The sequence below is a fragment of the Tachyglossus aculeatus genome, chromosome 23 (genome assembly GCF_015852505.1).
Source record: "Tachyglossus aculeatus isolate mTacAcu1 chromosome 23, mTacAcu1.pri, whole genome shotgun sequence".
NCBI classification, from domain to species: Eukaryota; Metazoa; Chordata; class Mammalia; order Monotremata; family Tachyglossidae; genus Tachyglossus; species Tachyglossus aculeatus.
Genome location: NC_052088.1, coordinates 37415550 through 37439328, shown reverse-complemented (window position 1 = coordinate 37439328; position 23779 = coordinate 37415550). Strand labels below are relative to the sequence as shown.

General features: G+C 48.0%; 1 pseudogene; it reads left to right on the top strand.

The window, feature by feature from the left end:
• The first annotated feature begins 389 nt into the window (after positions 1–389).
• Positions 390–485, top strand: LOC119944851 (annotated as a pseudogene).
• The last annotated feature ends 23294 nt before the right edge of the window (positions 486–23779 follow it).

Genomic DNA, 23779 nt, shown 5'->3' with positions numbered 1-23779 from the left:
GCCTAGCACTGTTCTAAGCTCTGGGGAAGGTACAAAGTAATCAAGTTGTCCGAAGTGGGGCCTACAGTTTTAATCCCCATTTTACAGATGAGATCATTGAGGCCCAGAGAAGTGACTTGCCCAGAGTCACACAGCTGATAAGTGGCAGAGCCGGGAATGAATACATTCAATCATATTTATTGAGCGTTTACTGTGTGCAGAGCACTGGACTAAGCGCTTGGAAAGCACAATTCAGCAAAGAGAGTGCCAATTCATGCCCACACCGGGTTTACAGTCTAGAAGTGGGGAGACAGACATCAAAACAAGTAAACGGGCATCAATATAAATAAATAGAATTATAGCTATACACACATCAAGACAGGCAAACAGGCATCCAATATAAATAAATAGAATTGCAGCACATATACTAAAATTGGAACGATACAGAGAAGATTAGCGTGGCCCCTGTGCAAGGATGGCAAATTTGTGAAGCGTTCCATATTTTCAGTGCTTAGAGCAGTGCTTGGCACATAGTAAGTACTTAACAAATGCCATTATTAATATTATTAATTATAGATATGTGCATATATACCTGTGTTGTCGAGGGGAGAAGAGCAAAGGGAGAGAGATGAAGAGACGCGGAAGGGAGGGGGAGCTGAGGAAAAGGGGGCTTAGTCTGGGAAGGCCACTTGGAGAAGGTGAGTCTTCAGTTGGGCTTTGAAGGGGGTCTCTAGGATCTGGCAGCCGAGCCTGGAGGACGGGGAGTGGACATGGGTAGTAATAATAATAATAATAATAATAATAATAATAATAATAATAATAACAACAATAATAATAATAATGGTATTTTTTAAATGCTTACTATGGGCCAAGCACTGTTCTATGTGCTGGGGTAAATAATAATGATAATAATAATGATGGTATTTGTTAAGCTTATTTTGGGCCAAGCACTGTTCCAGGCACTGAGGTAGATAATAATAATAATAATAATGATAATAATGGTATTTGTTAAGTGCTTACTATGGGCCAAGCACTGTTCTAAGGTCTAGGGTAGGTAGTAATAATAATAATGATGATGATGTTAATCATAATAATAATGATAATGGTATTTGTTAAGGGCTTACTATAGGCCAAGCACTGTTCTAAGCATTGGGGTAGAGACAAGGTCAACAGGTTGTCCCACATGGGACTCACAGTCTTCATCCCCGTTTTACAGATGAGGGAACTGAGGCACAGAGACATTAAGTTGCTTGCTGAAGGTCTCACAGCAGACAAGAGGCAAAGCGAAATTAGAACCCACATCCTCTGACTCCCAAACCCGTGCTCTCGCCACTAAGACACGCTGCTTCTCATTAAGCATTTAGTATGTGCCAAGCACTGTTCTAAGTGCTGGGGTAGATCCAAGGTAAAAGGTTGGACACAGTCCCTGTCCCCCGTGGGGCTCACAGTCTCAATCCCCACTTTACAGATGAAGTAACTGAGACCTGGAGAAGTGAAGTGACTTCCCCAAGGTCACACAGCAGACAAGGGGCGGAGCCGGGATTAGAACCCATGACCTCTGACTCCCAAGCCTGTTCTGCTCTATTCACTAGTCCGGCTTTGTGGATTCCCTGTGGATCACGTGGGACAACCTGATTGCCTTGTATCTACCCCAGCGCTTAGAACAGTGCTTGGCACAGAGTAAGCGCTCAATGAATACCATAATAATTATTATTATTATCTTTTTTTTTACTAGTTTTTATTTTTAAAAGTATTCACCTGCAGGAAACCTGCCACCCCTCTGTTCTCTCCCGATCACAAGAAGCAGCGTGGCTCAGTGGAAAGAGCCCGGGCTTTGGAGTCAGAGGTCGTGGGTTCGAATCCCGGCTCCACCACAAGTCTGCAGTGTGACCTTGGGCAAGTCACTTAACTTCTCTGAGCCTCAGTTCCCTCACCTGTAAAAATGGGGATTAAGACTGTGAGCCCCACGTGGGACAACTTGATCACACCGTATCCCCCCCAGCGCTTAGAACAGTGCTTTGCACATAGTAAGCGCTTAACAAATGCCATAAAAAAAAACCCTCTAGCAAGCGGGGTGGATCCCAGCGGGGTGGATCACAGAGCCCCGGACTGGAAGACAGAGGACCCCGTTCTGCCCGCCCTGGTCGGCTGCGTGACCTTGGGCAAGTCACTCAACCCCTCTGGGCCTCGGCTTCCTCCTCTCCAAAATGGGGTTAATAGTACGAGCCTTCCCGCCGAACTGGCACGGTGGTAATGAGGGTAAAAGTGAGATCGGTAATGTGAGAGTGCTTTGGGAAATAAAAGTGCTGTCCAAAAATGAAAGTATTATAACCTCTTAAAGGCCTGTCACGGCCCGGCCTAGATGATAGGAGCCAGTATCCCCTTCGTTCCAGCTGGTAATCGAGTTGGCCGCATTTCGAGACACGGATCAACCCTCTCAGGGCTTGCCAACTTGTACTTCCCAAGCGCTTAGTACAGTGCTCAGCACACAGTAAGCACTCAATAAATACGATTGATTGATTGATTGATTTGCCTAGCTCCTTGAACTAGTGAGTTTCGGGAGTGAGAGCCTCATTACTTTCTCTGGATGGGAAGGATGAGATCTGGGGCATGGGGAGAGCAATAGTTTTGGGTTTGCCCCAAGGCAATAAGACTGCTAGACTCCAAAATGCTGTATTATTATTATTATCAATAATAATATAATCGTGTAATATAATAATATATAATATCACATATAATATATACAAAATATAATATAATATAATATGATATAATATAATATATAATATAATATAATAGAATGTAATATGTAATATAATAATATAGTAATATAATCGTATAATAATATTATTATATAATCAGTAATAATAATAATCATGGTATTTGTTAAGCACTTACTATGTGCCATGCACTGTACTAAGTGCTGGAGTAGATACAAGCTAATTGGGTTGGATACAGTCTCTGTCCCACGTGGGGCTCATAGTCTTAATCCCCATTTTACAGATGAGGGAACTGAGGCACAGAGAAGTGAAAGGACTCTCCCAAGGTCACACAGCAGACGAGTGGCAGAGCCAGGATTAGAACCCAGGTCCTTCTGATTCCCAGGCCCGTGCTCCTGTTCTATCCACCCGCTTTGACCCGAGCTTCCAACAATGGCCCCAGAGTGAGTGGAAGACAGTCAGTTAGTCAATCGTATTTATTGAGTGCTTACTGGGTGCAGAGCACTGTACTAAGCGCTTGGGATAATACACTACAACAATAAACAGTGGCAATCCCTACCCACAACGAGTTCACGGTGTAGATGGGGGGAGACAGTTATCAATACAAATAAACAGACATCAGTACAAATAAAAAAAATTACATACATATAGATAAGTGCTGTGGGGCTGTGGGTGGGTGGAGGAGAGGAAAGAAGTCAGGGTGACACAGAAGGGAGGGGGAGGTGAGGAAAAATGGGGCTTAGTCTGGGAAGACCTCTTGGAGGAGGTGGGCCTTCAATAATAATAGCATTTATTAAGCACTTACTATGTGCAAAGCACTGTTCTAAGCACTGGGGAGGTTACAAGGTGATCAGATTGTCCCTCGGGGGGCTCACAGTCTTAATCCCCATTTTCCAGATGAGGTAACTGAGACGTAGCCCCCTCCTTCCTCTCCCCCTCATCCCCCTCTCCATCCCCCCATCTTACCTCCTTCCCTTCCCCACAGCACCTGGATATATGTATATATGTTTGTACATATTTATTACTCTATTTTGCTTGTACGTATCTATTCTATTTATTTTATTTTGTTAATATGTTTGGTTTTGTTCTCTGTCTCCCCCTTCTAGACTGTGAGCCCACTGTTGGGTAGGGACTGTATCTATATGTTGCCAACTTGTACTTCCCAAGCGCTTCGTCCAGTGCTCTGCACACAGTAAGTGCTCAATAAATATGATTGATTGATTGATTGATTGACTCGCCCAAAGTCACACAGCTGACAATTGGCAGAGCCGGGGTTTGAACCCATGACCTCTGACTCCAAAGCTTTGAAGGCTTTGGTTTTGAAGGCTTTGAAGGTTGGGGGGAGATTCATTGTCTGTCGGATTTGAGGAGGGAGAGCGTGCCAGGCCAGAGGCAGGACGTGGGCCAGGGGTTGGCGGCGAGACAGGAGAAATCGGGGCACAGTGAGAAGGTTGGCACCAGTACCGATGTGATTGCGAGCCCACTGTTGGGTAGGGACTGTCTCTATATGTTGCCAACTTGTGCTTCCCAAGCGCTTAGTACAGTGCTCTGCACACAGTAAGCGCTCAATAAATATGATTGATGATGATGATGATTGCTGACTGGCCTTGGGTTTCCCGGGGCCCCAGCAATGATCTTCTCCCCAGCAAGGATCACCTCCAGGATCCCTTTGGGACCCGCGGTGGCCAGAAGAGATGGATTGAGCGATTTATTTTATTTTGTTAGTATGTTTGGTTTTGTTCTCTGTCTCCCCCTTTTAGACTGTGGGCCCACTGTTGGGGAGGGACTGTCTCTATATGTTGCCAATTTGTACTTCCCAAGCACTTAGTACAGTGCTCTGCACATAGTAAGCGCTCAATAAATGCGATTGATGATGATGATGATGATGTAAGCTCTCCCTCTAGACGAGAAGCTCCTTGTGGGCAGGGAAGGTGAGTACTCACTAGTATCGTAAGGTCAGTACAGTGCTCTGCACACGGTAAGCGCTTCATAAGTACCACCGATTCAATGTAAACTCCTTGAGGGCAGAGATGGTGCTCACTAACTAGCGTACTCTCCCAAGCACTTAGTACAGTTCTCTGCACCGAGGAAGCACTCAGTAAATACTATTGAGGGACTCGCAATTTCTCCACATTAGCACTTATTGTGAGCAGTGCTACTAATGTCAAAGTAATAATAATAATAATAATAATAATGGTATTTCTTAAGCACTGACTATGTGTCAGGCACTGTACTAAGCATTGGAATAATGGTAGTTGTTAAGCACTTACTGTGTGCCAGACACTGTATTCATTCATTCATTCAATCGTATTTATTGAATGACTGTACTAAGCGCTGGGATGAATACAAGGAAATCGGGTTGGACACAGTCCCTGCATGGGGCTCACAGTCTTAATCCCCATTTTACAAAAGAGGGAACTGAGGCACAGAGAATAATAATAATGATGGTATTTGCTAAGCACTTACTATGTGCCAAATACTGTTCTAAGTGCTGGAAGTGAAGTGACTTGCCCAAGGCCACTCAGCAGACAAGTGGCGGACCTGGGATTAGAACTCATAATAGTGGTATTTGTTAAGCGCTTACCATGTGCCAGACACTGTTCTAAGCGCTGGGGTAGATACAAGGTAATCAGGTCAGACACAGTCCCTGTCCCACATTCATTCATTCATTCAATCGTATTTATTGAGCGCTTACTGTGTGCAGAGCACTGTACTAAGCGCTTGGGAAGTACAAGTTGGCAACATATAGAGACGGTCCCTACCCAACAACGGGCTCACAGTCTAGAAGGGGGAGACAGACAACAAAACAAAACATATTAACAAAATAAAATAAATAGAATAAATATGTACAAATAAAATAAATAAATAAATAGAGTAATACATACATACAAACATATATTCATATATACAGGTGCACATGGGGCTCAGAGTCTTAATCTCCATTTTCCAGATGAGGTAACTGAGGCCCAGAGAAGTGAAGTGACTCTCCCAAGGTCACACAGAAGACAAGTGGCGGAGTCGGGATTAGAACTCATGACCTCTGACTCCCGGGCCCGGGCTCTAGCCACTGGGCCATGAGGTACTGATCTTAGATGGTACTATTCATTCATTCATTCATTCATTCAATCGTATTTATTGAGCACTTACTGTGTGCAGAGCACTGTACTAAGCGCTTGGGAAGTACAAGTTGGCAACATGCTAAGACTGCGTGAGTCCCATGTGGATCAGCAACTGCGTCCACCTGCTTATCTTGTACTTACCCCAACACTTCAGACAGTGCTTGGCCTATTAGAATGCGCTTAGCAAATACTACAATTATTATTATTATTATTATTATGAGTCCTAATCCTGGCTCCACCACTTGTCTGCCGTGTGGCCTGTAGTGTACCCTTAACAAATACCACAATTATTATTAGTACTATAATTATTTCAGAGCACCTACTGAGTGCAGCACATTGTTCTAAGTGCTTGGGAAAATGCAACAGAAGCGAAACACACTGACAATAAGCTTGAAATGGAATAGGGGAGACAGGCAAAACTATTTATAAACAGTGGGAGCAGAAGGAAGAACAAGGATTAGATTAACGCTCACCTAAATATCCCCTTTCCTCCTTCCTATCTGTAAATCGTTTTATTTCCTGTCTCCCTTTCTAGACTGTAAGCTCTCCCTGGGCAGAAATGCCTTGTGCTCTTTTGAATTCTCTCAAGAGCTTAATTTCAATCCTCAGGCTCAGGCTCATCGCGGGCAGGAAGCGCGTCTACCAACTCCGTTACATTGTACTCTCCAAGCGCTTATTACAGTGCTCTGCACACAGTAAGCTCTCAGAGGAAATTGGGGCAGGGACAGTGTCTTATCTGAATATAGTGTATTTTATCACAGTACTTGGCAAATAGTAAGTTATTATTATTATTATTATTATTATTATTATTATTATTATTATTAGTATCCACTCCTTCATTCACATTTATTGAGCCCTTACTCTCCCTCAGCACCTCCCAGATTTGGTCTTCCCTTTCCCTTCCTCCACCAGGTGACTTCTGTTTTTTTATAACCTTGTTTCAGCCCTGAAATATAATCAATCAATCAATCAATCGTATTTATTGAGCGCTTACTGTGTGCAGAGCACTGTACTAAGCGCTTGGGAAGTACAAGTTGGCAACATACATAACCTCCTGAAATATAACCTCCTGGGTCTTTAATTTCTCTGGTGCTCTAGAAAAAAATCTGCCTTCGTTACCCTTCAGGTTTCAGGATACTGTTATTTATTTATTTGTGCATATTTATTCTATTGTTTATTTATTTGTGCATATTTATTCTATTTATTTTATTTTGTTAATATGTTTTGTTTTGTTCTCTGTATCTCCTTTCTAGACTGTGAGCCCACTGTTGGGTAGGAACCATCTCTATATGTTGCCAACTTGTACTTCCCAAGCACTTAGTACAGTGCTCTGCACACAGTAAGCACTCAATAAATACGATTGAATGAATGAATGAATGAACTACCACAATTATGATGATGATGATGATGAACAATAAGTATAAATAAATTATTTTTAACTTGAGTGCACATACATACCCAAGGGTTAAGGCTGGGTATAAATACATATCTGTAATGTATTTTAATGTCCGTCTCCCTCTATAAACTGTAAACTCCTGTGGGCAGGAATCATGTGTACCAACTCTACTGTATTGTATTTTCCCAAGTGAATAATACAGGGCCTTGCACACAGGTAACACTCAATAATTACGACTAATTGATCGATGAGAGCACAAGGAGGCTGTTGGGAGAGTGTTGGGATTAAATGGGGGAAGGCTTCCTGGAGGAGTTTTTTTGTTTGCTTTTAAGGAAGATGGGGAAAGCTGATATCTGACAGATTTGGAGCAGCATTCATTCATTCATTCATTCAATAGCATTTATTGAGCGCTTAACTGTGTGCAGAGCACTGTACTAAGTACTTGGGAAAGTACAGTACAGCAATGAAGAAAGACAATCCTTGCCCACAGCGAGCTCACGGTCTACAGTAGCTTCCATGGTTTAGTAGATAGAACACGGGCCAGGAGTTATGTTGCCAACTTGTACTTCCCAAGCACTTAGTACAGTGCTCTGCACACAGTAAGTGCTCAATAAATATGATTGAATGAATGAATGAATGAATGAAGTCATGGCTTCTCATTCTGGCTCTGCCACTTGTCTGCTGTGCGACCTTAGGCAAGTCATTTCACTTCTCTGGTCCTCAATTCCCTCATCTGAGACTGTGAGCTCCACATGGGACAGGGACTGTGTCCAACCTGATTTGCTTGTATCCATCCTAGAGCTCAGTACAGTGCCTGGAACATAGTAAGCGCTTAACAAATACCACAGTTATTATTATTATTATTTGGAGGAGAGGGAGGGAGTTCAAGGATGTGGGGGGGGAAGTGAGAGGATGGGGACGGAAGCAGGAGGATCGGAAGTGGGGTTAAGTTGAGAAATCGCTGTTAAAAGAGCCAATGTGTATGATGGAGAGGGCTGTGATAAGTCTGGAAGCCAATAGTAATGAATTTCTGTTTGACGCAGAGGAAGACAGGCAGCTGTTGGGAGTTTTTGCTGAGCGACATTTCCGGAAGATTTCCTGTGAGTGGAGCACCATACTGAGGGCTTGGAAGAGATAAAAGACCCAGTCCCTGCCTTTGAGGAGCTTTCACTCTATCAGGGGAGACCAGTGGCTGCGAATTGGTGGCAGGAGCCCCAGGACAGTCAGGGGTGAGGAACCTTTGGAAGATTTGCTTGGGAGGAGTGGGGAGTTCGAGCTGGGATGTAATGGGAGAAGAGAGTGGGTCGATAAGCAGGAGAGAGCTGATGGGAGAGTCATTTTCATCACTGTCCTCACCATTGCTGTCTTTGTCACTGTCACCCTTCTTCTCCCATCTTTGCCCCAGGGTCTCTTTCCCTCTCCTGGTGGGAAAACCCACATTGCACCCCTAGCCTGCACCCAAGAGTGTCGGGGTGGGGAGGTGGAGTGGATTAAGTGGGGGGAGGTTGAGGGGTTGGGCTGGAGACAGAGGCAGGGCAAGTGGTCTCTCCACCCCTAGCTTGGGGGTGGGGGACTCTTCCCCTCCCCTGCCCCCCTCAACCTTCTCTTGACCGGTCCCACCACCCCTAGAGAGTCAGAGAGTGAACAGCGGAGCCGGGTGTATGTGTCTGCAGCAGGGAGGGGATACAGGGCTAGTTCAGACCTGATTCCACTGCAGAGCTGGGGGTGGAGCATTGAAACAGGGACCCACGGGAGTCTCTGAACGCTATTAGAGTCATGTCTCAGATACTTAACTAGAGCTCAGCCTGAAATCTCTGAGGTCATCGGATCTAAGCTGCGCAGATTCTCATCCAGCCGGCCGCCCACCCCCACAACTGAGGCAGTGAGGGGTGGCGTGTGGGAGCGGGGGGAGAGCGGGGGAGGGTTTGTCAGCAAACTGTGGCAGGTTCCTTGGGAGACAGGGAGACCCTCTGTTCTCAGAGCGGGTGGCGGGGGAGAGAGCCAGCGGTGATAGTAGCGCTGAGGCCTGTTACCTCGCCCTCAGGCCCGGATGAGAGAAGCGAGGAGCAGGCCGAGCCCCAGCCCCGGACATCCCTCACCCAAACTAGTGACGGCCTGAACGTCAGGCCTAGGAGACACCACCGTGGCCACAGAGGCACGGACACTGCAGCCGTTGCTAGGCAACGAGAGGATGTGTTTCCGGTTTAATGACTGACGTGTCAGGCGGGTCTCCTCTCCTTCCCCTAGGATGGAGGGTGAGGTGGGGTAGCGGGGGAGAGATGCCGTTGGCCAAGTTTAGTTGAAGGATGGGCGGGAGTCCCAGAGCACAATTCCCATGGGATAAGGGCCAGATCCGGAGGGTGCCGAATGGTTTGGAGGTTGGATTCATGGAAAAAATCTAGTGCGGTCTCTCCGCTACCTTCTCTGCTTCTGAACTCCCGGACCTATTTCCAGCCCAGGGGAGACTTTTTGAATCCAACATATGCATGCCTGAACCCAGGGTACATGTTGTAATCATAATAATAATAGTAATGATTCAGATACTTTTTAGGCACTTATTATGTGTCAAGTACTGCAAGCGCTTCATGCAGTGCAAAGCGCTTAGTACAGTGCTCTGCACACAGTAAGCACTCAATAAATACAATTGAATGAATATCCACTGTACAATGCAATCAGATCAGACACAGTCCCCATCGCACATGGGATTCAGAGTCTGAAGGGGAGAGAGAGCAGATTCAGAGAAGTTAAATGATTCGCCCAAGGTCACATGAGTAGACAAGCGGTGGAGCTAGGATTAGAACTCAGGTCCTCTGACTCTGAGGCCCGTGCTCTTTCCACTAAGCCGTGCTGCCTCCCACTCTCCAGCCTCGTCCACATTCTCTGCAAACTTGCAAATGTCTCAGTTGTTCAGACCACCTGGAGGTCATCATCAGCCCCACCGTCAATCAGGGCCACAGTCAATCCCGCCCAGGACTCTGCAGCCATCAGGGCACCGAGGCACTTGGAGGGATCTTAGGCTGATTATCCTCCGGTGTACAATCAATCAATCAACGGTATTTATCGAGCACTTACTACGTGCAGAGCACTGTTCTAAGCTCTTGGGAGAGTACAATAAAAGAGAATTAGCAGACACGTTCTCTGCGCATAATGAGCTTACAAGTCTAGAGGGAAAGGTAGGCATTAATAGGAATAAATAATTTAAAGATACCTACCCTCATTGTTAGACATGAACCACCCAACACCCCTGACTCTCTCCATCCTTGACTCTCCGCATTCATTCATTCAATCGTATTTATTGAGCGCTTACTGTGTGCAAAGCACTGTACTAAGCGCTTGGGAAATACAAGTTGGCAACATATAGAGGCGGTCCCTACCCAACAACAGGCTCACAGTCTAGAAGTGGGAGACAGACAACAAAACAAAACATGAGGACAGGTGTCAAGTCAGTGACTCAGAACAGGCCTGACTCTCCCCTCTCCATCCCTGACTCTCCCCACTGACCTAGGACAGATCATCCAACCTAGCACAGATCATTCAACCTAGCATAAATCATTCAACAACCCTGACTCTCCCTCTCCACTCCTGACCCTCCTCCAGGGACCCAGCATGGACCATCCAACATGCTGACTCTCCCCTTTCCACTCCTGCACCCCTGTCTCTCCTCTCTCCACTCCTGACTCTCCTCCAGAGATCCAGCATGGAGCATCCAACATCCCAACTCTCTCTGCATCCCCGATTCTCCTGTAATTGCCCACCATGGACCATGCCACACCCCTGACTCTCCCCTCAATGACCCAGCACAGACCATCTAATCCGCTGGCTCTCTTCTCTCCACCCCAACTCTCCCCCAAGGACCCAGTGATTGACTGATTAATTGATTGACTCCCTCGTGAAGCTGTTCAGGGAAACGGGAACCCCTTGCCCCCCGCCCCAGGAATGTGGACTTCCTTCATGACAACTCTGATGACTGTGGTGCCCATTTGCTGCCTAGAGAACTGTCAGGCCCATGCTCTTTCCACTAGGTCACTGGGTGTAGAGCAATGAACTGAGAGAACAATACATTAAGCACAATACAATACAATTAACAATTCAATCAATCAATCAATCGTATTTATTGAGCACTTACTGTGTGCAGAGCACTGTACTAAGCACTTGGGAAGTACAAGTTGGCAACATATAGAGACAGTCCCTACCCAACAGTGGGCTCACAGTCTAAAATGGGGAGACAGAGAACAAAACCAAACACATTAACAAAATACAATAAATACATGAAGCAGCATAGTATAGTGGCTAGAGCCCGGGCCTGGGAATCAGAAGGTCATGGGTTCTAATCCCGGCTCCGCCACTTGTCTGCTGCGTGACTCCCCCCCTTCTAGACTGTGACTTCCCCCTTATAGACTGTGATCTCGTTGTTGGGTAAGGATTATCTCTATTTGTTGCCGAATTGTACTTTCCAAGCACTTAGTACAGTGCTCTGCACACAGTATGCGCTCAATAAATATGATTGAATGAGTGAATGAAAGTCACTTGACTTCTCTGGGCCTCAGGTCCCTCATCTGTAAAATGGAGACTGAGATTGTGAGCCCTATGAGGGACAGGGACTGTGTCCCAACCCAATTTGCTTGTATCCATCCCAATGCTTAGTACAGTGCCTGACACTTAGCAAGTGCTTAACAAATACCATTATTATTATTATTATTGTTATTACATTAGCATCGGTAGCATCAATAGACAGGACCTGTGATGATAATGACATTTGTTAAATTCTATGAGTCAATCTCTGTTCCACATGCTGGGGTAGATATAATTAATCAGGTTGGACACTGTTCCTGTCCCACATGGGATTCACTGTCTAGGAGTGGAAAGAGCACGGGCTTGGGAGTCAGAAGACCTGAATTCTAATCCCAGCTCTGCCACTTGTCTGCTGTGTGACCTTGGGCAAGCCACTTCACTTCTCTGTGCCTCAGTTATCTCAACTGTAAAAATGGGGATTAAGACCCTGAGCCCCATGTGGAACAACCTGATTACCTTGTCTCTACCCTAGCACTTAGAATAGTACTTGGCACATTGTAAGCACTTAACAAACGGCATAATTATTATAATTATTATTTTGTAGATGAGGAAACTGAGGCACAGAGAAGTGAAGTGACTTGCCCAAGATCGCACAGTAGGCAAGTGGTGGAGCCTGTGAAACCATGTGAAAGAGCTGAAGGGAGGAGAAAGGGATCATTTTTGTCATAGAGAGACGTGATCCAAAAGCCACATCTTGTCAGAAGGAAGCCCAGAATCTGCAGGGCAGTTGGTCAGGTCTCCTCTCTTGCCCTGGGGCTCGCCCAACAGCTCATTCACACTGGGTGGGGAGAGGGCGAGGAAAACTATGTCATTTTGGGGTCCCCTTCTATTCTCCATCTACACCCACTCCCTTGGAGAACTCATTTGCTCCCATGGCTTCAACTATCCTCTTTATCCGGACGATTCCCAAATCTCCATCTCAAGCCCTGATCTCTTTCCCTCTCTGCAGCCTCGCATTTCCTCCTGTCTTCAAGACATCTCTACTTGGATGTCCTGCTGTCACAGCTCTAACCTAACATGTCCAAAGCAGAACTGCTTATCTTCCCACCCAAACCTCACCTCCCACGACTTTCCCAACACTGTAGACAATGCCACCATCCTTCTTGTCACACAAGCTCATAACCTTAGTGTTATCCTTGACTCCTCACTCTCATTCTACCCACACATTCAATCTATCACTAAATGCTACCAGTTCAACCTTCACAACAATGCTAAAATCTGTCCTTTCCTCTCCATCCAAACTGCTACCACGTTAACCCAAGCATTTATCCTATCCTGCTTTGATTACTGTAGCAGCCTCCTTGGCGACCTCCCTGCCTCCTGTCTCTCCCCACTCCGGTCCATACTTCATTCTGCTGCCCGCATCATTTTTCTACAAAAACGTTCAGACCATGTTTCCCCACTCCTCAAGAACCTCAAGTGGTTGCCTGTCCACTTCTGCATCAAACAGAAACTCCTCGCCATCGGCTTTAAAACACTCAATCACCTCACCCCCTCCTATCTCACCTCGCTGCTCTCCTCCAAGCCAGCCCACACATTGTACCTCGATCTCGTCTAGCACGATGCCGACCTCTCAGCCACATCCTGCCTTTGGCCTGGAACACCCTCCCTCTTCTTATCTGACAGATGATGACTCTCCCCACCTTCAAAGTCTTATGGAAGGTGCCTCTCCTCCAAGAGGGCTTCCCTGACTAAGCTGTCTTTTCCTTTTCTTCAACTCCTTTCGGCATCACCCTGACTTGTTCCCTCAAGTCAACCCCGCTCCCAGCCTCACAGCCCTTATGTACATAACCTTAATTTATTTATTTATATTAATGTCTGTCTCCTCCTCTAGACTGTAAACTCTTTGTGGGCAGGGAATGTGTCCATTATATTGCTGTGCTGTAATAATAATAATAGTAATAAAAGTTATAGTACTTGGTAATGGCTTACTGTGTGCCAAGAACTATTCTAAGCACTGGGGCAGATACAAATTTAATAAGCGCTTAATACAGTGCTCTGCACACAGTAAGTGCTCAATAAATACGATAGAATGAATGAATGAATGAATGAATGAATGAATTTAATCAAGTTGGACACTATCCCTGTCCCACCAGGGGCTCATAGTCAATCCCCACTTTACAGAGGAGGGAACTGAGGCCCACAAGGAGGTCCCCCTCCTCCCCCTCCCCATCCCCCCGCCCTACCTCCTTCCCCTCCCCACAGCACCTGTATATATGTTTGTACAGATTTATTACTCTATTTATTTTACTTGTACATATTTACTAGTCTATTTATTTTACTTTGTTAATATGTGTTGTTTTGTTGTCTGTCTCCCCCTTCTAGACTGTGAGCCCACTATTGGGTAGGGACCATCTCTATACGTTACCAACTTGTACTTCCCAAGCGCTTAGTCCAGTGCTCTGCACACAGTAAGCGCTCAACAAATACGGTTGAATGAATGAATGAATGAATGTAATCAAGTTGGACACTGTCCCTGTCCCACCAGGGGCTCATAGTCTTAATCCCCACTTTACAGATGAGGGAACTGAGGCCCAGACAAGTGGCGTGACTTGCCCAAGGTCACACAGCAGACAAACGGCCGAGGCGGGATTAGAACCGAGGACTTTTTGACTCTCAGGCCTGTGCTTCATCCGCTAAGCCATGCTGCTTCTCCCAAGCTGTTGTCCTCTCCCAAGAGCTTAGTACAGTGCTTTTCACACAGTAAGCGCTAAGTAAATATGACTGATATTGATTGATTGACTGACTGACCCTTCCCCGGAGAGGGGGCGGCGGGGAGAGGGTGAATCCATGTGGTTTCTTTCCAATCAGTCCCTCCACCTGGAGTTGGGCAGGCATCTAGCGGACTCTCCTCAGGCTCAGCAACCCATTCCTTTTCAATCAAACATTTCTCTGACCGCAGCTGGCCCCAACAGGGCATATCTGCCCAGGACACCAGACAGGGCCCCCGCCCCCCAGCCCCCAGCCCCCAGCCCCCGGCGGGTTTTACTGGGCTGGCCGACATGCACGAAACCTGTCAGCCTAATAAGGAAAATCTGAGCCATTTGTTTAAAGACTTGGTAATTTATGTTTTCCATTAGTGCACAGCGAGGCGAGGCTGTTTACTCTCTGTTTATGCAGCAGTTTTTAACCGCCGGGAAAAGAAACATCGGGATTTTGTCCCTCCCCCTACCCAGCTGCAAACCCCCAGACCCCTCCTGGAGAGGGAGGACCAGGCTCTGCTCTCCCCAGGGTCTGCCCAAGCTCAGCGGGGGTCCCCAGGAGATGGAAAAGGGAATGCTTCCCGACCCATTCATTCAGTCGTATTTATTGAGCACTTACTGTGTGCAGAGCACTGTACTAAGCACTTGGAAAGTACAAATCGGCAATGTATAGAGAAGGTCCTGACCCAACAACGGGCTCACAGTCTAGAAGGGGGAGACAGACAACAAAACAAAATAAGTAGAAAGGTGTCGATAGGGGCCATGGGCAGAGCGTGGAGCACAGGGTGAACGGAGCAGATTGGCTGGGTGAGGAGTTGGGTGACCTACCTTCTAATCCCCGTTCCGGTCCCTGAGTGACCTTGGATGAGTCACTTAATCTGAGAGATAGGGAGAACCATCCTCGGAGGGATGTGTGAGGATGCGATGAGTTCGCCATTGCGGCAGTGCTTTGGGGCATTAAAGTGCTCTACAGATCCAAGGTTGGATAATTATCTTCCTGCCGGGGTCCTTTCCCTCTCCCTTCCTGTCCCCCACCCCTAATTCCAGAAGGCCTCGGATCCCAGTGGCACTGGATCTCATTCAGGGAGACACTGGGGGGCTGTTTAGCACCTCAGCAATCATGGCTCCGGCCCTGCCCTTGCCTCCTAATTAACAATAACGATAATGATAATTGTGATATTGGTTGAGAAGCAGCCTGGCCTTATGGGCACAGCACCGCCTGAGAGTCAGAGGACGTGGGTTCTAATCCCGGCTCTGCCACTGGTGCGCTGTGTGGCATTGGGCAAGTCACTTCACTTCTCCCAACTCAGTTTCCTTATCTATAAAATGGGGATTTAACCCCTACTCCCTCCCATTTAGATTGTGAGTCCCAAATGGGACCAGGACTGAGCCTAGCCTGATTATCTCCTATCTCAGCACTTAGAACAGTACTTGACACATAGTACTTAATAAATATCACTTTTTTTAAAAAAAGCTTGCTACTTGTTGGACACTAGGATAGATAGAAGATGAGCAGGTCAGACACAGTCCCTGTCCCCCACAGCGCTCACAGTTTAAGGGGAAGGGAAAACAGTTATTGAATCCCCATTTTACAGATGAGGTTACTGCAGCATAGGGAAGTGAAGTGACTTGCAGAAGATCACACAGCAGACAAGTGGCAGAGCCGGGATTAGAACCCATGACTTTCTGAATTCCAGGCCCGGGATTTATCTACTAGGCCACGCTGCTTCTCTTCAGTGGAGTTGGTCCTGGGGGGAATATGATGGGGGCGGAACAAGAGAGCAAGTGGTGCTAGGAAAACTACCAGCACCAAAACCCCTTCCTTCTCATGGATCCTCAGTCCTGAAGTCTTCGGGATAGGGCCAAGGGTCCTCCATCATTTACTGCCAGAGACCCCGTCACTCTGTGCCAAGCCCTGTACTATGCTCTTCGTGAGAAGGGGATAATCGAGTCGGATGCCAACCCAGTTCCTCACAGGGCTTGCTGCCTAAGAGGGAGAGAGCAGAGCGTCTTATCACCACTTTACAGATGAGGAAACTGAGGCCCAGGGAAATGAGGTGTTTTGCCTGAGACCACACAGCAGGCTAGTGGGAGAACTGGAAGGAGGAGCCTATCTAATAAAAATGATGGCATTTGTTAAGCGCTTACTATGTGTAAAGCACTGTTCTAAGTGCTGGGGGGGGATACAAGGTGATCAGGTTGTCCCAAGTGGGGCTCACAGTCTTAATCCCCATTTTACAGATGAGGTAACTGAGGCTCAGAGAAGTTAAGTGACTTGCCCAAGGTCACACAGCAGACATGTGGTTAGTATGTTTGGTTTTGTTCTCTTTCTCCCCCTTTTAGACTGTGAGCCCACTGTTGGGTAGGGACTGTCTCTATATGTTGCCAACTTGTACTTCCCAAGCACTTGGTACAGTGCTCTGCACACAGTAAGCGCTCAATAAATACGATTGATTGATTGATTGATTGGAGCCGGGATTCGAACCCATGACCTCTAAAGCCAATACCCGTGCTCTTTCCACTGAGCCACGCTGCTTCTCTGCCACGCTGCTATCCGAGCTCAGCCCCCAAGGGAATAGATTACCTTGTATCTACTAATACGCAGTCTACAGGTATTGAATCCCCATTGTGCAGATGAGGGAACTGAGGCACAGAGAAGTTCAGTGTCTCTCCCTGGGTCACGCAGCAGGTACATGGCAAAACGGGGATTAGAACCCAGGCCCTCTGACTCTCAGGCCCCGGGATCTTTCCACTAGGCCCTGCTGCCTCTCAGGAGCTCTGGCCATGGGAGACATAATAATAATAATAATAATAGCATTTATTAAGTACTTACTATGTGCAAAGCACTGTTCTAAGTGCTGGGGAGGTTACAAGGTGATCAGGTTGTCCCACGGGGGACTCACAGTTTGAATCCCTATTTTACAGATGAGGGAATTGAGGCACCGAGAAGTTGAGTGACTTGCCCTAAGTCACACAGCTGACAATTGGCAGAGCTGAGATTCGAACCCATGACCTCTGACTCCAAAGCCTGTGCTCTTTCCACTGAGCCACGCTGCTGGTTAGCAGAGAGCCATCCTGTCACAGAGCCATCAGTTCCTGCCCCCAAGACCCGTGGCTCATCAAATAAACCACCCGTCTGTCTGTCCATCCGTCCGTCCGTCTGTCTGAATGCCCGTCTGCCTGAGCCGGACTGATTCAGATAAGGATTTCTCCCCAACTGCAGCAGGTGGCACCGCGTGGCTCAAAACAAACACCCGGGACATTCCTGCCCCTGCCCCCCCACCCACCCCTCCTGGGAGGACAGAAGATCTTGGGCTTGTGTGTGCACGCGACTGAGTGCACGTGTGCATAATAATAATTGTAATAATAATATATGGCATTTGTTATGCACTTATTATGTACCAGGCATGGTACTAAGCGCTGGGGAAGATACACGGTAATCGGGTGGGACACAGTCCCTGTCCCACATGGGGCTCACAGTCTTAATCTCTGTTTTACAGATGAGGGAACTGAGGCACAGAGAGTTTAAGTGACTTGCCCAAGGTCACACAGCAGACGAGTGGTGGAGCCGGAATTAGAACCCAGGTCTTTGGGACTCCCAGGCTGGTACTCTATCCATTAAGCTATGCTGAGTGGGTATGTGAGCATATGTGTGTGTGATTGTGTGCATATATGAACAGGTGTATACACTAATGTGGGTTTGTGTGCATGTGTGTCTGTGAGCATTCGGGGGGAATAATTGTGTACGGGCTTAAAGGACGATAAGCAAGGGTCCTGGACACATGCGTGTTTGATTGTACATGTGTGTGCGAGTTTGCTGGAGCCCGTGCATGCCTAAGTCGATCTCTTTGCATGTATGTGTATGCATCTTCGGCCTCCAGGGATTCACTACAGTGGATCTCAGTCCCAACAGAGGGAACGGCAGCACTGATTTCCCGGGAATCCGGACTCCGCCAGAGTTTCGCGGAACGTTTGCCGCCCCCCGGCCCGGCCCACCCCATTCCAGACTTTTCCTTTCTCTTTGAGGGGAAAGCGTCCACTTTGCCTTATAAGGGGGCCGGGCAGGGCCAACCAGAGCTTGTGTGAGGAGAAGCGAGGAGCCAAAGCCCCAGGCCCCCCTGCCCACCGCCCCCCACCCTCAGGCTCTCCCTGGAGGGTCTTTCAGGACCCGGCTGTCCCTCCCCCCAAAACTGGGGGACAGAGAGGGAGATGAGCTCGGGCCACGTGGGTCACCATGGCTGACGGCGGGCATCTGGGTGTGTGGGGGTGGTCAGGGCCACCTGCCACTCAGAGGTATCCACTTCTCTCCAGCTGACTGCTTATTCATTCATACAGTCAGTCAGTCATATTTATTGAGCACTACTGTGTGCAGAACACCGTACTACGCGCTCGGGAAAGTACAACGCAACAATAGTCTCGTTCCCTGCCCACAACGAGCTGTAGCTTAGCTGGGCCTCTTTGGGTATGACCCCTCATTCACATCCTTCCCGCTCCAGACATTCCCTCTCCCATCTCAAATCTGCCAAGCTAAGTCACCGTCCCTTCCCCAAATCCCGGGCCTGCCAATGTTGCCAATTTGTACTTCCCAAGCGCTTAGTACAGTGCTCTGCACATAGTAAGCGCTCAATAAATACGATTGATGATGATGATGATGACTTGCCGGTAAAGGAGCAGTGTTTCGGGGCTCCTCATGGCTCAGAGCCCATCAGCCTCTGGGTTCTAATTCTGACTCTGCCACTTGTCGGTGACCTTGGGCAAGACACTTCACTTCTCTGGGCCTCGGTTTCCTCACCTGTAAAGTGGTGATTCAATATCGGTTCTGATAATAATGATAGTAATGATGGTGTTTGTTAAGCACCTACTCTTGTGTCGAGCACTGCTCTAAGCGCTGGGGTAGATACAAGGTGATCAGGTTAGACACAGTCCCTGTCCCACATGGGGCTCACAGTCTCAATCCCCCTTTTATTGATGAAGGAACTGAGGCACAGAGACATGAAGTGACTTGCCCAAGGTCACACAGCAGGCAAGTAGTGGAGCTGGGATTAGAACCCAGGTCCTTCTGGCTCCCAGGCCTATGCCCTATCCACTAGTCCATGCTGCTTCTCTGTTTTCTTCTCTTCTCTATTCTCCCTCTTCATTAGACTGCGAGCCCTACGTGGGATAGAGACTTGCCTGACCTAATTATCTTGTACCTAGCCAGGTGCTTAGAACAGTGCTTGACACGTAGGAAACACTATAATAATTATTATTATTGCAGTTGTGGAAGCGGAATTCCAGGTGTTTCTATCTGCCTCAGGCACCGCCAACCCTGTTGGCCTCTCCAACGCAACACTTCATTCCCCGTCTAGACTGAGCTCATTGTGTGTCTGTTCTATTGTACTCTTCCAAATGCTTAGTACAGTGCTTTGCACACAGAAAGCACTCAGTACATATGACCGAATGAACGAGTGGAGTGTAGACTCTCTAGGTATCCCGGTCACTCCTCCTCTTTCCTCTCCTGCTCCTCCTCGTTCTGGTCTACTTCTCCTCCTCCGTGTCTTCTTCCTCCTCCCTTTTCCTTCTCTCCTCCTCACTCTGGTTTCCTCCACTTCCCCCTCCTCCTCACCCTCTTCCTCCGCCGGCTCCGGCCCGCTCATCCTGCTCATCCGGATGGGGAGGGGAGCGGTGGGAGGAAGGTCCGCGAGGGATTATGGAAACCGAATGTGTCGCTTCCCGCCGTTGTTTGCCGCCCTGGACCTCGGCCAGAGAGCACACAGATGATCACAGACTTCTCCTCTCTGGCCCGCGGCAGGTGGGCCAGTTCCAGGGCCTGCCTTCCCAGAATGGGTAACCTCCTGAGGGATATCCCCAGGGACGGGGGCAGCCGTCCACTAGACTCCTCTGCCAGAGAAGGGGCCGATTCGTTGGTCAATTCCACCTCCTTCCAGCCCAGGCCGAGATCCTCGTCCGGACGGTCTGCCACATCCCGGGTCCCGTCACCACGGGGCCTTGTGGGGTGACCTTGTGAGGTGACGGGATGGGCAGAGGAAGAGGCCGGTGGGCTCCCCAGGCCCCACATCAATCAATCAATCAATCAATCGTATTTATTGAGCGCTTACTATGTGCAGAGCACTGTACTAAGCGCTTGGGAAGTACAAATTGGCAACACATAGAGACAGTCCCTACCCAACAGTGGGCTCACAGTCTAAAAGGGGGAGACAGAGAACAGAACCAAACATACCAACAAAATAAGATAAATAGGATAGAAATGTACAAGTAAAATAAATAAATAAATAAATAAATAGAGTAATAAATATGTACAACCATATATACATATATACAGGTGCTGTGGGGAAGGGAAGGAGGTGAGATGGGGGATGGAGAGGGGGACGACATGCCCCTGACCCCTGGTAAGCCCGGTTCCCGCGCTTCTGGCCCCGGGTTTTCTCCTTCCCCGCGACCTCTCTGCCCAAGCTGAGCCGTTGAGGACCAGTTTTCTCCCCGCCCCAATGAGGATGTAATTTGTGCAACGATCTGGCTCCAAAGCAAACACGGCAGCAGCAGGTGCGGCTCATCGCTGATGCCTCCCTGCCCCAAGCCGGGGGGGTCCCCTCTCCCAGGAACTCCCGCCACTACTGGGGTGGGGGGTGGTCCCCAAGCCCCCCTTCATCTGCTGGAAACATTTCACTGATCCTCTCTGCAACCCCCACAGGGAGACTAGAAGCCTGATGGCGGTGGCAGGGAGGGGTCAGAGGTTAAGGGGCGGGGGGGGGGCGGGAGTTGGCAGACCCCAACTGGGATGGCAGGAGAGTAAGCCCCTCTGACTGGCCTGCCTATCTGTCCCCCTTTCCTCCACCTCCTCCCGTAATAGAAATAATAATAATAATAGCATTTATTAAGCACTTACTATGTGCAAAGCACTATTCTAAGCACTGGGGAGGTTACAAGGTGATCAGGTTGTTCCACATGGGGCTCACAGATGAACCCCATGGACACCCTCACATCCCAACCCAGTCACACCCAGGCATTGGCCACACTGGCCACTGTTCTGGGTGGCTTCTGGACATCGCAAAGTGTAGTGGCTAGAGCCCAGGCATTGGGGTCAGAAGGTCATGGGTTCTAATCCCAGCTCCGCCATTAGTCTGCTGTGTGACCTTGGGCAAGTCACTCCACTTCTCTGGGCCTCCGTTCCCTCATCTGTAAAACAGGGATTGAGACTATGAGCTGCTCATGGGGCAGGGACTGTGTCCAACACGATTTGCTTGGCTCCTCCTCAGCGCTTAGCACAATGCCTGGAACATAGTAAGCACTTAACAAATACCACAGGTATTATTATTATTAGACTGGACATCTACCAAGTGCAGAGCCTGGACTGGATGTCTGCTGTGTACAGAGCCCTGAACGAGGCATCTACATGAGAGCAGCATGGCTCCGTGGAAAGAGCACGAGCTTTGGAGTCAGAGGTCATGGGTTCAAACCCCAGCTTCACCACTTGTCAGCTGTGTGACTTTGGGCAAGTCACTTAACTTATCTGTGCCTCAGTGGGGTTTTTTGGCATTTATTAAGCGCTTACTATGTGCCAGGCACTGTTCTAAGTGCCGGGGTAGACACAAGGTGATCGGGTTATCCCACAGGGGGCTCACAGTCTTAATCCCCATTTTCCAGATGAGGGAACTGAGGAACAGAGAAGTTAAGTGACTTGCCCAAAGTCATACAGCTGATAATTGGCAGAGTTGGGATTTGAACCCATGACCTCTGACTCCAAATTACAGTTACCTCATCTGTAAAATGGGGATTAAGACTGTGAGCCTCCCTTGGGACAAAGAGATCACCTTGTAACTTCCCCAGCACTTAGAACAATGCTTTGCACATAGTAAGCGCTTAATAAATGCTATTATTATTATTATTATTATTATTATTATTATTACTATGTGCAGAGTCCTGGACTGAATGTCTACAGGGTGCAGAGCCTTATATTAGGTGCCAGCAAGGTACATGGGGCTGTACTGGATGCCTACTGGGTGTACTGGGCGGACCTAACAGGTGCTGAATTCTTTGTGACTAGGGGACATGCGCACAAGAGGTACTCAATAAATAACCATCACTACTACTGAGCAATGTACTGGCTGCTTCTGTAGCCAAAGTGTTGGACAGTATTATGAGAAATAATAATAGTGGGATTTATTAAGCACTTACTATGGGCCAAGAACTGTGCTGAGCACTGGGGTGTATACAAGATAATCAGATCGGGCACAGGGCTCGCAATCTATGATTCTGGGAGGACAAGGAACTTATCCCCACTTTACAGATGGGGAAACTGAGGATCAGAGAGGTTCAGTGACTTGCCCATGGTCAAACAGCGGCCCAGTGACTAATATGGGACTAGAATGAGAGTTAAATGCTGAATCCAGTGCTCTACACCCAGTGAGCACTCAGTGAATACCACTGATTCAATCGTATTTATTGAGCGCTTACTGTGTGCAGAGCATCCGCCCTTTCCTCTCCATCCAAACCGCTACCCTGCTAATTCAAGCTCTCATCCTATCCCGTCTGGACTACTGCACTAGCCTTCTCTCTGATCTCCCATCCTCGTGTCTCTCTCCACTTCAATCCATACTTCATGCTGCTGCCCGGATTATCTTTGTCCAGAAACGCTCTGGACATATTACTCCCCTCCTCAAAAACCTCCAATGGCTACCGATCAATCTGCGCATCAGACAGAAACTCCTCACCCTGGGCTTCAAGGCTGTCCATCACCTCGCCCCCTCCTACCTCACCTCCCTTCTCTCCTTCTACTGCCCAGCCCGCACCCTCCACTCCTCCACCGCTAATCTCCTCACCGTACCTCACTCTCGCCTGTCCCGCCGTCGACCCCCGGCCCACGTCATCCCCCGGGCCTGGAATGCCCCCAATCCCTCTGCCCATCCGCCAAGCTAGCTCTCTTCCTCCCTTCAAGGCCCTGCTGAGAGCTCACCTCCTCCAGGAGGCCTTCCCAGACTGAGCCCCTTCTTTCCTCTCCCCCTCGTCCCCCTCTCCATCCCCCCGTCTTACCTCCTTCCCTTCCCCACAGCACCTGTATATATGTATATATGGTTGTACATATTTATTACTCTATTTATTTATTTATTTATTTATTTATTTATTTATTTATTTTACTTGTACATTTCTATCCTACTTATTTTATTTTCTTGGTATGTTTGGTTCTGTTCTCTGTCTCCCCCTTTTAGACTGTGAGCCCACTGTTGGGTAGGGACTGTCTCTATGTGATGCCAATTTGTACTTCCCAAGCGCTTAGTACAGTGCTCTGCACAT